The sequence below is a fragment of the Giraffa tippelskirchi genome, chromosome 11 (genome assembly GCF_054371585.1).
Source record: "Giraffa tippelskirchi isolate mGirTip1 chromosome 11, T2T-mGirTip1v1.2.pri, whole genome shotgun sequence".
Classification (NCBI taxonomy): Eukaryota; Metazoa; Chordata; class Mammalia; order Artiodactyla; family Giraffidae; genus Giraffa; species Giraffa tippelskirchi.
The window spans coordinates 108502635-108518976 of record NC_137285.1 but is presented as its reverse complement, the minus strand read 5'-3'; the positions used below and the strand labels follow the sequence as shown (position 1 = coordinate 108518976).

The following is a 16342-nucleotide window of genomic DNA, read 5'->3' as shown; positions in this document are numbered from 1 at the left end:
TGCAAAGACTCCCACCACCCATGAGCCCCACCTGAAGCCTTCTTGACTCTCGGAGGACCAACTGGTTTAGGGAGATTTGTGACTACTTGATTTGGTCCAAAATTCCTCATTCTTTTGACTCCTTTAATTTCTCTGCTGCATCATTGGGTGTGGAAGTGGAGCCCTAGAAGGGGAAGAGGCAGGAGAGGGGGGCGGTGCTGGAGATTCAGAACAAAGATTTATTGCCATGCGAGGAACAAGCGGTCTGAAACCTGTGACTTGGAGACCACCCACACTCAATGCCTCCCACCTGCAGTGAACCTCTTCTACCATGCACATATTTCTGCTCTCTGGAGCCTCACTCCCTGGGGCAGAATTATTATTTGTTGACGATTAGGACCAGACTGCTGAATGCAGAAGGGACTCGGGTCAACTCAGACCGCAGCGCTTCTAACTGGCTCGCATGCTATGCGTTTCTCTTCATTAGAAGCGGCATGTTTTGCTCAGAGACTTGGTGACTAAATTAATGAGTGCCTCTTTGTGTCTCAAAGGGGAATTAGGGGTAAGCTGATGACTCTTCTTTGATCCCTTCTTCCCTCAGAGCTTATTTTTATTACCATCAAAGGGGCTGGTGGATTACAAAATAGTTCAGAAGAGCACATAAAATATCTTTTCCCATTTGCTTCAAAATGGTGGAAGCTGGGGAGCCAGGCAAAAATGAAATAGGTAAAAAGGATTAACTGCTGCAGCTAACTGTTGAAATTAGGTATCAGGAATGTGGGAGATCTTCACACTGTCCTCTCTATTTTTTTTTTTAGGTTGGAAATTTTCTGTAAGAGATTTTTTGAGAAATCCCTGCCCTTGTGGTGCTTATATTGTCTTTCTCATTCTTTGTTTCATCCTTTGGTGGCTGGTCCAGGAGCACAGGCTTCCCAGGTGGCTCAGTGGCAAAGAATCCACCTGCCAAGCAGGAAACAAGGATTCAATCCTTGGGTTGGGAAGATCCCCTGGAGGAGGAAATGGCAACCCACTCCAGTACTCTTGCCTGGGAAATCCCACAGACAGAGGAGCCTGGTGGGCTCCAGTCCATGGGGTCACAAAAAGTCAGACACGACTTAGTAACTAAAGTACAACAAAACCCTGAGCACAGATTCCACTATTGACTCTGCAGAGGGCTCCCTGGCAGGGTTCTGACTTTACCTCTTTGCAGACCTCTTGCAAATCTGAGGAGAAGTTTCTCCAAGTGGGGAAGGAGAGAGGGAGGAAAATGGGAAGGGAGAGGGAAGACCAGGACCCCTCACCTACAGGATCAGCATCCCCAGGAGCAACTAAGACCAATTCTGAGCAGAGATGAGAGCTACCACTCTTCACTTGACTAATGCCTGAGAACTAGAATCCAAAGTGAAATCTAAAAATACAGACTTCCAGGCTCCACCCCCATCACCTTGGGGTTGGAGAGGTAGAAATACATCATTTAAAAAGCTCCCCTCTGCTACATCACCCGATGCAGGAATCACTGCACCAGGCCAGCACTTAGCATCACGCTGGTGGGGCTGCAGTGTGAGCTGGAAGATCTTAGCTCTAACAGTTTGATGCAACCTGCTGCTCCACTGTGGACCCCTCTGTTACCTTACTGTTTGCCCTGATGGTGCCTGGAGATCTCAGTACTCCCTTAACCACCTTGTTTGTTCATTCATTTTCACTGTCTTTTAGCTGTCTAGTCCCAGTGGGCAGCTCTGGTTCTGCCTAGTGGCCCCTTCCTGATGTAGGTAACTAGTAATCCAAATTCAGGCTGGAACACTGTGACCATCCCACCAGGTGTGCTAAAAGTTCCTCAAACTCAGTGTATATGAGTTCACTAGGCTCTGCTTTCTCAACCAGCTTTCTCTCCTGGCTTCTGTGTTTTTCTAGCCTTAGAATCATAATTTTTCTTGTCTCCCAGGCAAATCCACACTATGACTGCTTCTTTCCATCCCTCCCCATCCTTCATGCGCTCTCTAATCAATCACAAATCATTACTCTTTTCAAAAGTTTACATTCATGGGACTACCCTGGTAGCCCAGTGGTTACCCCTTATAATTCAGGGGGTGCTGGTTCTACCCCTGGCTGGGGGGCTAAGATCCCACATGCTTTCTGGCCAAAACATAAAACAGAAGCAATATTGCAACAAATTCAATAAAGATTGTAAAAAAAATTTACATTCATCATCTCTTCCTTCTGGGCACATGGCGTCTGTCCCAGCTCAGCCCTCTTTACCTCTCACCTGGAACACTGAATGCCCTAGAGGTGAACTCTCCACCTCCAGTTGGTCCCAATGCCCTCTCCCACCTCCATCACTTCCAGTCCCACCTCCACCCTTTAAGGTGTTCACAGCAAAACCCAACCACTCTTCCTAAGAGACTTCATTGAGACTTTGGTGTTCTCAAGATCATAAACCTTCAACAGCTTCTTTTGCTTCCTGAATAAAGCTTAGACATTTTCTCAGTGATTTGGCCCAACTCCACCCTTATCCACCCCCGTTTCTTATGCTCCCATAAAACATTATCGTTCATGGATCCTTCAGAATCACTCCCATTCAGATACTCTGAGCCTCTGCGCTTGCCATTTCCTTCATCTGGACTTCCACCCACTTCTTTCTCGTGTATGAAAATGTCACCCATCCTTCAAGGCCTGAACTCAAAAGTCACCTTCTCCATGAAGACTTCCATGATCACCAGCCAGATGGGAGACGCCACACTCCTAATTCCCAAGACGAGTACACTTTCCTTAGGACACTTATCATGCCCTGTTCTTCCTGAGATTATCTGATTATATGCCATAGCTTTTTTTTTTTTTTCCCACAAGACTATACATTGCTTTAGGGTGTGTTTCTTCCCTCTTTTTCTTTTAAATTTATTTGTTTTTAATTGAAGGATAATTGCTTTACAGTGTAGTGTTGGTTTCTGCCATATATCAACATGAATCAGCCTCTTCCCTCGTTTTTAAAATATTCATTTAATTAATTTATTTATTTGGCTGCACTAGGTATTAGCTGCAGTGCAAAGGATCTTTGATCTTCATTGTGGCATTGTGGCAGGATCTTTAGTTGTGTCATGTGGGATCTAGTTCCCCGACCAGGGATCTAACCCAGGGCCCCATGCACTGGGAGTGCCATTGGACTTAGCCATTGGACCACCAGGGAAGTCCCTCTCTACTCTTTTTATATCCTCCCCTTTGTCTAACCTAATGCTTCTGTTTTATGGGTTTTTTTTGGGGGGGACGTGGGGTTTGGCTTCAAGACACATGGGATCTTAGCTCCCGGACCAGGGAATTGAACTAACATCCCCTGCACTGAAAGGTAAAGTTTTAAGCACTGGACCAACAGGGAAGTCCCTCTAACCTGATGCTTTGCGCGAAATAGTTGCTAAAAAATTCTAAGTATTCACAGAATAAATTAATAATAGATTGCATGGGAAGAAAAAAGGTTGATCTTCAGGTGGTACACTTAATATTACCTATGCGATATTAGATGCTGGAATATTTCCGCTCTGATTGGTCAGTTTAAGCAGCTACTGCTCTGGGCCCCTAGTTGCCCCCCAGTTGCCCTGGATCCTCCTCCAAGAGTCGCTGAACCCTTTGGATAACTCCACAGCTAGAGAGGAGACTTGACATAGCAGAAGCTCTCCAGAGTTAGTTAGTGCCTCCATGGTACTCTTGAGTATCATCCAGGGGTGGAGCAGCAGCATACTCAAACAGGGTTAATGACACTGACATTTAAACAGGATACTGTTCTCATCTGGGCACAGAAAGAACTAGACATAGACATAGTTTCTGCACAGCTTACAATAGTAACGTTCTAGTGAGGATGGAGGGCATATTAATGTTTGTGTGATGACTAGTGAGGCACAGGTGGGTATCAGTTCAGTTCAGTCGCTCAGTCATGTCTGACTCTTTGCGACCCCATGAATTGCAGCACACCAGGCCTCTCTGTCCATCACCAACTCCCGGAGTCTACCCAAACCCATGTCCATCGAGTCGATGATGCCATCCAACCATCTCACCCTCTGTCGTCCCCTTCTCCTCCCGCCCCCAATCCTACCCAGCATTAGGGTCTTTTCCAATGAGTCAACCCTTCGCATGAGGTGGCCAAAGTATTGGAGTTTCAGCTTCAACATCAGACCTTCCAATGAACACCCAGGATTGATCTCTTTTAGGATGGATTGATTGGATCTCCTTGCAGTCCAAGGGACTCTCAAGAGTCTTCTCCAACACCACAGTTCAAAAGCATCAATTCTTCGGTGCTCAGCTTTCTTCACCGTCCAACTCTCACATCCATACATGACCACTGGAAAAACCATAGCCTTGACTAGACGGACTTTTGTTGGCAAAGTAATGTCTCTGCTTTTAAATATGCTATCTAGGTTGGCCATAACCTTCCTTCCAAGGAATAAGCGTCTTTTAATTTCATGGCTGCAATCACCATCAGCAGTGATTTTGGAGCCCCCAAAAATAAAGTCTGACACTGTTTCCACTGTTTCCCCATCTATTTGCCATGAAGTGATGGGACCAGATGCCATGATCTTAGTTTTCTGAACGTTGAGCTTTAAGCCAACTTTTTCACTCTCCTCTTTCACCTTCATCAAGAGGCTCGTTAGTTCTTCTTCACTTTCTGCCATAAGGGTGGTGTCATCCGCATATCTGAGGTTATTGATATTTCTCCCGGCAATCTTGATTACAGCTTGTGTTTCTTCCAGCCCAGCGTTTCTCATGAACGTTTCTCATTTAACGTTTCTCAGCGTTTCTCTGCATATAAGTTAAACAAGCAGGGTGACAATATACAGCCTTGACGTACTCCTTTTCCTATTTGGAACCAGTCTGTTGTTCCATGTCCAGTTCTAACTGTTGCTTCCTGACCTGCATACAGGTTTCTCAAGAGACAGGTCAGATGGTCTGGTATTCCCATCTCTTTCAGAATTTTCCACAGTTCATTGTGATCCACACAGTCAAAGGCTTTGGCATAGTCAATAAAGCAGAAATAGATGTTTTTCTGGAACAGGTGGGTATGACTATTAGTAATAACACCAACCAGATTTAACAAAACACTTTTACTAACGTAATTTAATTTTCATCAGAACTCTTGGAAGCAACTGGTATTACTGGTATTACCTCATTTTACAAGTGGACCGATAGTCCCAGAGGACCAGATAGATAGCACTGTGGCCAGGTTCCTGCCACCAGCATACATGCTCTCTGAGTGCATGGGGTTCTCCACTGTTTTATTGTTGCTTCAGCTTCAGGCAGCAGTGATGCTGCACCCAGAGAGAGAGAAATAGAAAAAGAGAGAATGAGAGAGAGGGAGGGAGGGAGGAAAGAGAGAGAGAAGGAGGGCAGGAAAGAGGAAGGGAAAAAGAGAGGGAGGAAGGGGAGAGAGAGATGAGGGAGAAAGGAAGAGAAGGAAAGGAAAAAGAGAGAGTGAGAGAGAGAAACAAACTTATAAAAATTTCATGGTCTTACCAGGCCTTTCAGCCCCACACCACATCATACTAAGCATATTAAAATATACTTGAGGGACATCCCTGGTGGTCCAGTGGTTAGGACTATGCACCTCCCCTCCCAAGGACAAGGAGTCCGATTCCTGGTCAGGGAACTAAGATCCCATAAGCTGCGTGTATATGAACTCTTAACTTTTCTAACTATAAAAATATTGCAGTATTTTTATAATTTTCCTTTTGATTTCTTGGTGATCACTGCACATATAATCAGGAATTCTGCCAATAATGAAAAACTGCAACTTGTTTTCGAATAGGTAAAAATCTTGTGATAATAAATCTAACAATTAAAGAAAAAGGCATCATAACATCTCCATAGATTTAGTGAGGTACTTACTAATTTTGTTTTCAGGGTCTTCTTTTCATATTGTGAAGCCAATTACATTTTTTAGATCTTCAGCATTTTTAGGTCTCCAGCATTAGTCTTGGGGCAAAGAGCCTTGGTTGAGTAGGTCACCCACTGTGAATTTAATGTTGTCACTTGAAGTACTACGGAGGTGCCATCCGCCACCCCCTCCCCAGGGCATCTTGGTACATCTTCAGGGGCAGCAGAACTTTGCTTCCACAGTGGAGCCATTCCACTTCCCAGGGGCCTCTTCTGGAAACTCACTCCCCACTCTGGATCTGGCAGCACCAGCAGGACACCAGGAGGGAAGCTGTGCGTCCAGAGGGCTTGAAGATGGCGAGCTCCCTGCCTCGCCAGTCCCTGGGCCCAGAGGGAGAGGCACAGAGTGGTTAGCAGTGAACACTGTTTACTTGGCCAACCTGAGCACATTCCCAGCCCAGGCCGCAGTCAGAGATGACGCTGAGCAGTCCTCCTTTACTTTGGGGGTTGCTATGACAGCCAGGAATTCGCAAACCAAACCAGACCTAAAGAAGAATTCTGTCCTTGGCCCCAAAAGTGAGTGGTTCCACACGGTTCTGCTTGTGGTTCCTGCTGTCCTCTTCGACACCTGCCAGATGTAAGAATCTCTAAACGTAGGATTTGGAGACGTCCTAACAGAAAGGCGATTTCCAGGCTGGCCAAAGCTGTGGTAGAAGGAATTTAGGTGTGATTGAAGAAACTTCTTGGCAAGAAATGTTGGAAAATATTACAGTAGATCCCAGAGAAAACCTCATTATTCTCTCAAAAAAATCTTCTGTATTTGTTTAGTGTTCTGTGGTTTGCTAGGCACATTCACATAAATCATCTCATTGAATCTACACATCTGCCCAGTGAAGGAGTCAAAGTTGATATTATTATTATTTTCAACCAAAGACAGGAAATTGAGGCTCAGTAAGAACAAGGTCAAGCAGCTAACAAGCAGCAGATTTGAGATGTGAATATAAACTTTCTGACTCAAGATTTAGCTCTTTGAATCAGACCACAATGATCTCTGAAAGATAAACTAGGTCACATTTGATATGGACAGCTTAGGAGCAGATTTTTTTTTTTTTTAAGTATTTATTTATTTGGCTCGGTTGGGTCTTAATTGTGGCACTCAGGATCTTTCATTGTGGTGCATGGGCTTAGTTGCCCCGAAGCTTGTGGAATCTTAGTTCCCTGACCAGGGATCAAACCCTTGTCCCCTGCATTGAAAAGTGGGTTCTTAATCACTGGACCACCAGGGAAGTCCCAGGAGCAGATTTTTTTTTTCAAAGTAAGTGATGTTTTAGATGAGTGAATTTTTAAATTGTGTTAAAATACACATAACATAAAATTTATCAACTTAACCGTTTTGAAACATACAGTTCAGTGGCATTAAGTACACTCACATTGCTGTTCAACCATCACCACTGTCCATCTCTAGAACTCTTCATCTCGCAAAACTTAAACTCTATATCTGTGAACACAACTCCTCATTCCCCCTCTCTACCCTACCCCTGAATTCACCATTCTACTTATGTCTCTATGACTTTGACTACTATACATACTTCATGTAAGTGGAGTCATTCAGCATTTATCCTTTTGTGGCTAGTTCTTGTCACTCAGTACAATGTCCTCAAGGTTTATGCATGTTATAGCGTGTGTCAGAATTTCCTTCCATTTTAAGGCTGAATAATATTCCATGTGTGGATATGTCACATTTTGTGTATTTATACATCTGTGGACAGACATTTGGGTTGTTTCCACCTTTTGGCTATTGTAAATGATGTTGTTATAAATATGGGTGTACAGATATCTTTTTGAGTCCCTACCTGCAGTTCCTTTGAGTATATACCTAGAAGTGGAATTGCTGAGTCATATGGCAATTCTACGTTTCATTTTTTGAGGCGTTGGAAAGTGCCAAAGAATTGATGCTTTTGAACTGTGGTGTTGGAGAAGACTCTTGAGAGTCCCTTGGACTGCAAGGAGATCCAACGAGTCCATCCTAAAGGAGATCGGTCCTGGGTGTTCACTGGAAGGACTGATGCTGAAGCTGAAATTCCAATACTTTGGCCACCTCATGCGAAGAGCTGATTCATTTGAAAAGACCCTGATGCTGGGAAGGATTGAGGGCAGGAGGAGAAGGGGACGACAGAGGATGAGATGGCTGGATGGCATCACCGACTCGATGGACATGGGTTTGGGTGGACTCCGGGAGTTGGTGATGGGCAGGGAGGCCTGGCGTGCTGTGGTTCGTGGGGTCGCGAAGAGTCAGACACGACTGAGTGGCTGAACTGACTGAACTGAACATGTTGTTTCCCACAGCGGCCGCACATCCCCACCAGTAGTGCACAAGGGTCTTCCTCTCTCCACATCCTTACCAACACTTGATGTTTTCTTGTTGTTTTGATATGTCATCCCAGTGAGTATGTGGGCTTCCCTGGTGGCCCAGTGGTAAAGAATTTGCCTGCCAAGCAGGAGATGAGGGTTCGATCTCTCAGTTGGGAAGAAGCCCTGGAGAAGGAAATGGCACCCCACTCCAGTATTCTTGCCTGGGAAATCCCATGGACAGAGGAGCCTGGTGGGCTATGGTCCATGGGGTCACAAAGAGACACTACTGAAGAGACGTAGCATGTACACATGCTCCTGTCAGAGGGATGAGTTAGAGTGTTACCTTTAAAGAACTTTGGAGGAAATGCTCTGTGTAGGCTGCACAGGCGTTGATTTTTCTGCCTCTGTGGTGGATATATATAGGGCATGGGCTAGGCAGCCAGTGCACAGGGTCTGTCAGCCCTGTCCTTGTGCTTGACACGTCCTCCTGGAAGTGAGAGGGGAGGGCCCCACCCGAGGGCCCCACCCTCCACCTTGAGTCCTTTGCCCCTTCTGTTTCTTCTGCAGGCCATGCTATGTCTGCCATGGGTGCACATGAAACACTCCTAGATTCATCGATTTTTTTATTCTGGCCGAGAAACAGGGGAAACAGAGAAGAAATGACCAGCTCCAATCAGGTCATGTCAGTTCTGACCATTTACACTCCTAATACTTCCCTCACCTTCATAAAAAAAACTTAGAAATTTACAATATTCTAGCATGTGTATTTTCTTCAGATGAAAAACTGAGACTCAGAGAGGTTAAATAACTTGCTCAAGATAACTAAGTAAGCGACAGTGCCAGGAAGGGCTCAGAGCTGGTCTCCTGATGTCACACTTCTTGCTCTGTCCACCACTCTGCACTGCCTCCAGGCCCACGGTTTCAGGACACAGCTATCCTATACCTCTCCCAGCTTCGTGGGAATAGTATGGTCAGGGGAGATGCAAGACAACACAAGACAGAGAGCTGAGTTTGTGTCATGAAGCTGTGCAAATGCTGTGGTCAGGAAGACGGGGGATGGTGCTCGTCCCCGCTGGCCCCTCAGCCTGGCCACTGCAGACACCAGTCTTGTCACTGAGCAGCTGCAAACAGCTGCTCATAGCTCCCAGCACCTCAACCTACAAACATAGGAGCTCCTCACAGGACACCAGTGGCGTACACAGGCTTTGGGTATATTGTCCTCAGTTTTATTTGATGGCTTTGACAGCCTCATCCATTACTAGAAAAAAAAAAAAATCCCAGCTCTTCCCGGGGCCCTGTCACACATGTTTCTGCCAGCAGATACCACGCACTTTTCTGTGTTCATTCCTGACCTTTCAGGAGGAGGCCGAGCCACTCTGGGTGAGCATCGTCCACACTGCTGGAAAGACAATGGGCTGGTCTCTAGGCAACCGGTCTCCAGCTTGGCTCTGCCTCCAACTTGAGTATGTCTCTGAGACAGGCCCCCCCGCCCCCCGGGTTGGGTCGCAGTCGACAAAGTGAGGAAGCTTGACCGAAAGGAACTCAGAAGACCCATCCAGCTTGATAGCAGAGACAGCAGCTGCACAGAGGTGGAACGAATGCGGGCTCACGGCTGGAACACTTCCGTTAGGGCTGGATGAGTGGAAAGCACGGGAGAGCTCGTGCAGCTGGGGATAGCGAGTGCCCCATCCCCAGCTAGGAAGATAGGAACGATTTCTGTCTTCTGGCTTGGCCGTTTGTGCTCTCTGCCCTGTGTTTACATGTTACAGAGGAAAGCATGCTGCTGGATTCTCTGGGAAATCACCTAGGTCTCTGTCCGGCTGCAAAATGAAGCCAGGCATGGGTCTGCTCACCTGCCCAGTTGACGACCAGAGCAGACCCGCAGGAGACGTGGCCAGAGCACTGAACTTCAGAAATCAGACTGAAGTTCTGGTCACTTCTGTGCCACCAGCTGGCTGTGTGGCATTAGGCAGGTCCCTTATCCTCTCTGAGCTTGAGCTCTTTTCAGTGAAATAAGGATGTTAGATCAGATGCTTCTGCTCGTCTTTGTGATCAAATGATCTGAAATTTAATGCTTAACCTCATTCCTCTCTCATAGACTTCCTTTGGACAGCTTGTCTTGTGGGTAGTTCTGAGTATTATTAACCAAAGAAAACCTTTGGAATTTCATCTCATCACAGAGATGGGGAATGAGAAAGGGAGACAGCACAGAAATATTTTGACTACTCCTTTTGCTGTGTGTTTATAAGGCAGTCACTTCAAATCACCCTTAGAGGGAAGAGATGCTCTTTCTCCCCTTCTTTGAGCAGTGACAGCAGCCCCTGCAGACCTGGTTTGTAATTAAGAGGGAACATAGAGGGAGCTGCCGTGTGCTGAGCAGCAGTGTGCCCTGTATTAGGTGCTTTCTCTGTACATGTGTGTGTGTGCTAGTAGCTCAGTCATGTCTGACTCTTTGTGACCCCATGGACTGTAGCCCACCAGGCTCCTCTGTCCATGGGATTCTCCAAGCAAGAATACTGGAGTGGGTTGTCATTCCTTTCTCCAGGGAATTTTGCCGACCCAGGGATCGAACCCAGATCTCCTGCATTGCAGGCAGACTCTTTACCATCTGAGCCACCAGGGAAGCCTGCTTTCTCTGCATAGTTTCATGTAATCATTGTATGAGAACTCTCATAGATGACCCGAAGTCATAGAGGTCAAGGGAAGTTAAGAAACTTGCCCAAGTTAGACACAGTAAGGAGAGCTGCAGGAATTCAAAATCAGCCTATCTTCTTCCAAACTCTGAACTTCATCCCTGAGGGCACCACTTTAGCAGGAATTGAAAGTAGGATGTGGTGAGGAGCTGGGAAATCCCAGATCTAGCTGACCTCGGAAGAAGGTGGTGTGGAGAGCCAGGATTCCAACTTCTTAGGATCAGCAACTACATTGACCTTCTCTGTTTTTCATCTTGTTTCTTGACTCTTCTGAGGGCATCTAAAAACCCCAGTGGGGTGGAGGGACAGACCTATGCCTCCGAGGTCCTGGTAGGTGAGGGGAGGCAGGGGTCATTTCTTCACTGACAAATGTCCTGCAGGAAACCTGGCCCCCACCAAAACCCCACCTTCTCAGCTGACCACACAGATCAAAGCTGGGGACTGTGGTCTCACAGTGTGTGATAGAGCAGGGCACACTATTCTCACCTCTCCCCTGTCGGTGGGGAGAACAGCTGCTTCCTCTACCTCAGGAGAACCCCTCATTCCTTAGCCTCCATCAGCACACAGGGCTCCTCAGACACAGCCTCAGAAAGGGCTGCCCAGTCAAGATCCTGACAGCCACCTGGGGCCTCTTTCCATCCAGCCATACAGAAAACCAGCGCACTCAACAGCCGAGGCAAGAAGTGATGTCCCTGTGGGACAGGAAAGAATATGTGAAGATAACCTTGTTTTAAGAGAAAAAGAAAATGAGACAAGAGCTGGTTTTTTGTGTTTGTTTGTTTTTTTACTGCAGAGAATGTAATTCTATGAACTCAAATTTTAGTTGGAATGAGTATTTACTGAGTCTCCTATGTGTTATATACTGTGTGAGACACCTTCATCAGAATCTCATTTCTTCCCCATTACAACATCAGGAAAAGAGAAAATGGCTCCGTGACATCAAGTGACCTATTCAAAGCCACAGAGAACCCAAACTGTCTGCCATGCAGCAAGCAGCTCCTTGCATTCATTATCTGTCAGCTACCTGGTCCTAAATGCCTTTGGAAACGTATCTTCCTCTAAGAAAGCAGGGCACAGGTAGATACTGTAATACAAAGGGATGAGAAGACATGGTCCCTGGTTCCCAGGTGTCCTGCAAGATGAGAAAACAGCACAGATCCCCTTCCCCTCCTGCTCAGGGCGGCTACCTTGATGTCTCCTACACCAGGTACAGGGTCCTGCCATCAGTTCTACACCCTTCAGAGTATTTCTCACTCTGGTTTGTGATTGCTTCTTTGTTGTCCATCTTCCTTAACCCACCATATGCTTCTCAAGGGTGAGGACAACTTTTGCTTTGTTCACTACTGACTTCCCAATGCTTGGCACTGAGTAGGTACTTAACAAGGATTTACTGAATTATTGATTCAAACTAAAAATAGCAAAGTGGATGAACAGATGGATGAATGGATAGATGTGGTTTATCATTTTCTATGAGTTATGGTGTCTCAAGTTAAATTGATTTTTCCCTTCCTGACAAATTAACTTACTTGACTCCGTAGGAACAATTATCATCAAAAGTCAGTGAGGGCTTTCCATCTTCTAACTTTAAATCCTGGCTCAATCATTTACTAACCATGGAATGAGATGCAATTTACTTAATCACTCAATTAGTGATTGGTATACTCATTTTAATATGTTATAGTGAGGCTTATTGATGACACATAATCCCTGGAATATAATAGAAGGCCCATAATTATAGCTTTAATCTTAGCATGTATAACAACGTAATAGATCACTTATCTTTGGTGTCTCTTGTCCTGTACTCCCTCTCCCAACCACAACAACCACTGGATATTTAATCTGGCTTATCTTTCTCCCAAATATCTTCTGTTTGTCTCACCACCCTCACCTCATCTCCCCATTTAACGCAGTAGGTTCTAACCGATTTCTCTTCTTCAGATTTTTCTTCATTGTTTCATGCACACCCTGCAGTGGCTCTAGAATTCCTATGGAGAAGAGATTTAGGGTGGCTCTCTGGCTCCACATGGAATGGGGAGGGTAAGGGACTTGTCTTGAAGCTGTGCATGCATATCACTTTACAAAATGTTGAGAAAATGTAATTGTTTATATTAAAGCATGGGGGTAGAGAGCCTGTTGGATAAAAAAGGATACTAAAGTTTTCCACCCTTGGCCAGCCTGTAGCATCACCTCTGGGCACTGCCAATTTATATCTCCTAAAATACGATTTCCATCAAAGTCATTTTTACTAAATTTTTTCCAGGGAGCCTGGAGAAGTTGCAGAGCAAGTTCTAGAGTCCAGTCCTTTGCGTCACATTCAGGACTCGTCACAATTTTGCTTCAGGCTAATTGTTCCAAAGCATTTTGCACCACCAATTTTTCATTTCAGGGATTTCATACCATTCAATGCCACCTGAATATACCCCAGCTACTCCTAACTCCATGTTTTCATTCAGGAGTGCCCCTGCCCTGCATTGATCCTCCCCAGGTCCTCTCATCTAGTGAAATTCTCTCCATCCCCCAAGGCCTGGCTCAAGAAGTGTCCTCCCAGGGAACCTTCACACCCACCCAAGCCCACAGTGCTCCCTCCCTTCCTGGAATTCCCAGTGTTTCATGTTGTCAGGATAATTTATTCCGGCCCTTAACTACATAACTTTCGTGTTTGTTGTGGAAACATTTCACTTGTTGATGCTTCCTCTCTCACTGGACTGAGAGGTCCATTTAGGGTAAGGACTGCTGTGTACCTCTTCAGATCTTCATGGCACCCAGCCCAATCATTGTGAACACAGCATAGGTAGGCTATGTGTTTCTGAGTTATGGAGCCATTCCGGGGCACTCTGCTCCCAGGCAACAGATAGGAGGCTTCAGATCCAGAAATAGTCATTTCCAAAGACCTGAGGACTCTCCTCAAGGAGCAGATGCCCAATACAGACTGGTTCTAAGACTTTAGACCTGGAGAAACTGAATGTTTATGACCCAGTTTCAGCAAAAATCATTAGAAATTGGCATTTCCTATGCTTTGTTGTTGTTTAGTTGCTAAGTCATGTCCGACTCTTTGCGACCCCAAGAACTGTAGCCCGCCAGGCTCCTCTGTCCATGGGATTCTCCAGGCAAGAATACTGGAATGGGTTGCCATGGCCCCCTTCCTGACCCAGGAATTGAACGAACCCTCTTCTTTTATGTCTCCTGCATTGGCAGGCACGTTCTTTACTACTTAGTGCCACCTGGGAAGCCCACTGAGCCACCAGGGAAGCCCCATTTCCTATGGTACCAACTGACTAACAGCTTAGAGCTGAAGGCGTTTTGTTATCTTCAGCTTGAGCAATGTAAGTTTAAACACACGTCTGCCTGCACCCACATACATCTGTCTTTATGTGCACACCAGCCCTCATGCAATACATGGTGTCAGGAGTTCATCAGAAAGGCCACCAGCAGTGAAGGAATAGAGGTGGGGCTTTAAAACTTACAAAAATATCTCCTTTATAAAGAAACAAAAAGTATAAATATAAAGAAATAAAAGAAATCTGGATGAAGTGTATCAAGAATCTTTGTACTATTTTTGCAGTTTTCATATATCTGAAAATATATCAAAATATTAAATAAAATTTCAAGACAGAAAGACAAAAAGTCACTTTCTCTATAAGTCACCTTCCTACCTTCCTCAGCCTTAAAGAGAACTAACATTTTTTCAACACATTCATTTGTGAATTATATTTATGAGTGTTTTTTCCTATTATACAAGAACTATAAAATGGAGAACAAAAATAGAAAGTTTTTAAATATTTTATTTTTAATATAAAATAACATATTAGAAGATTAATATTGGAATGCTGCTGCTAAGTCGCTTCAGTCATGTCTGACCCTGTTCGACCCCACAGACGGCAGCCCACCGGGCTCCGCCATCCCTGGGATTCTCCAGGCAAGAATACTGGAGTTGGTTGCCATTTCCTTCTCCAGTGCATGAAAGGGAAAAGTGAAAGTGAAGTCGCTCAGTCGTGTCCGACTCTTAGCGACCCCATGGACTGTAGCCTACCAGGCTTCTCCCTCCATGGGATTTTCCAGGCAAGAGTACTGGAGTGGGGTGCCACTGCCTTCTCTGTAATATTGGAATAGAAGAGTTTTAATATTTTGGGACCTGCGGCAAGATAATCAACCTCTCTAGGTTATAGTTTCCTCAGCTTTAAATATTTTATTTATGTATGTATTTCTTTGGCTGTGCTGGGTCTTGGTTGCAGCATGTTGTATCTTTAGTTGCAGCATGCCAACTCTTAGCTGAGGCAAGTGGGATCTAGTTCCCTAACCAGGGATTGAACCTGGGTCGCCTGCATTGGGAGTGTGGAGTCGTTAGCCACTGGACCACCAGGAAAGTCCTTCCTCCTCTTTAAAATGGAATAAAAATTGCCTATCCTTTAGCATTATCATAAGAATTAATAAAAAGATAAATTAATATGCTTCCTTGTCCATAGTTGGTGCCAAGATATACTAATTCCAGATGTTTAAAAAATGTCAATAGCCAAGTTCTACTCACTTTGTGTGCTCAACGCCTAAAAAAGCATCTGCCACAGAGTAGATGCATAATAAATACTTATTGAAGAAGGTGGGGGGGGCGGTAAGGGATGGATGAGGAAAGAGAGGGTGGAGAATGCTAGAATTTTACTGGCGAAACTCTCACAGCTGATCCCAAAGCCCCAAGAGCAGCCCTCGCTTCCGCCTTCCCTTCTGAAAGACCTGGTGGGAGCGCCATAACCTCTCCAGGCCTGTGCTCTCCTCATCTATGAAATGGGGTTGGCTCATGGCAATCGGAAAAGACTAGCTACTTAAGGAGGACTATACATCTGGCTTCTAAAGGCGCGGGGAGAGAGAACTGGTTGAAGTGTGATGGAGCAGCCTGCCAGGCCCAGGGGTGAACCTCTCCCGCGCACAGGGCAGACGCCGCCGCCCGCGGGAGGCTGGCCCCAGCCCCACTCAGCGGGCATGGGTGAGGTCGTGCCTCCTACAGTTGAAGGAGCTGCCACCTCCCCAGGGACATCCAGAGGCCGGGGACCAGAGAGTGCAAGTCTAGGCTTTCTCAGAGCCCCAGTGCCATTGAGACCTGAGTGTGCCAGTCACTGCGGTCTCCTCCCGCCGCCGGGGGTCCTGGTGGGCAGAGCCCCAGGCACCTGGGAGCGCGCCGCGGCCACCCCAGGGCTTCCTTGACGGGGTCCCTCGCACAGAGAAGGTAATCCGTGTCCTCTGCCTTCTTTTCTGAAACAGGGTGATACCTCTTTTGCCCGGGGCCACGTGCAGGGTGGTCTGCACCGGGCGTCCCAACGGACCCCTTTGCACCGAGTTCTGAACCCCCATCCGCTTAGCTCGGCCCGATCCTAGGGTGGGCTTCTGGGATCATCGCCGAGAGTGAAAGAGCGAGGGCCAAAGGCCGAGGGGAAGACAGGGAAGTCAGGAGCGCGCAACCAGACCCGCACTTGACA

The 16342-nt window shown here is 46.1% G+C and overlaps 1 protein-coding gene across 5 annotated transcripts in view; it reads left to right on the top strand.

Annotated features, from left to right (window-relative positions):
* CLMP (CXADR like cell adhesion molecule) overlaps window positions 1-16342 on the top strand; it is a 193773-nt gene that overhangs the window by 79347 nt on the left and 98084 nt on the right. The window contains exon 1 of one of the 5 annotated variants that reach the window (XM_081541410.1): window positions 15870-16092. The exons of the other annotated variants lie outside the window; for them this stretch is intronic. The gene's annotated coding sequence lies outside the window, so the exon portion shown is untranslated. Of the gene's footprint in view, window positions 1-15869; window positions 16093-16342 lie in introns of those variants that run through there. 5 annotated transcript variants of the gene reach the window in all.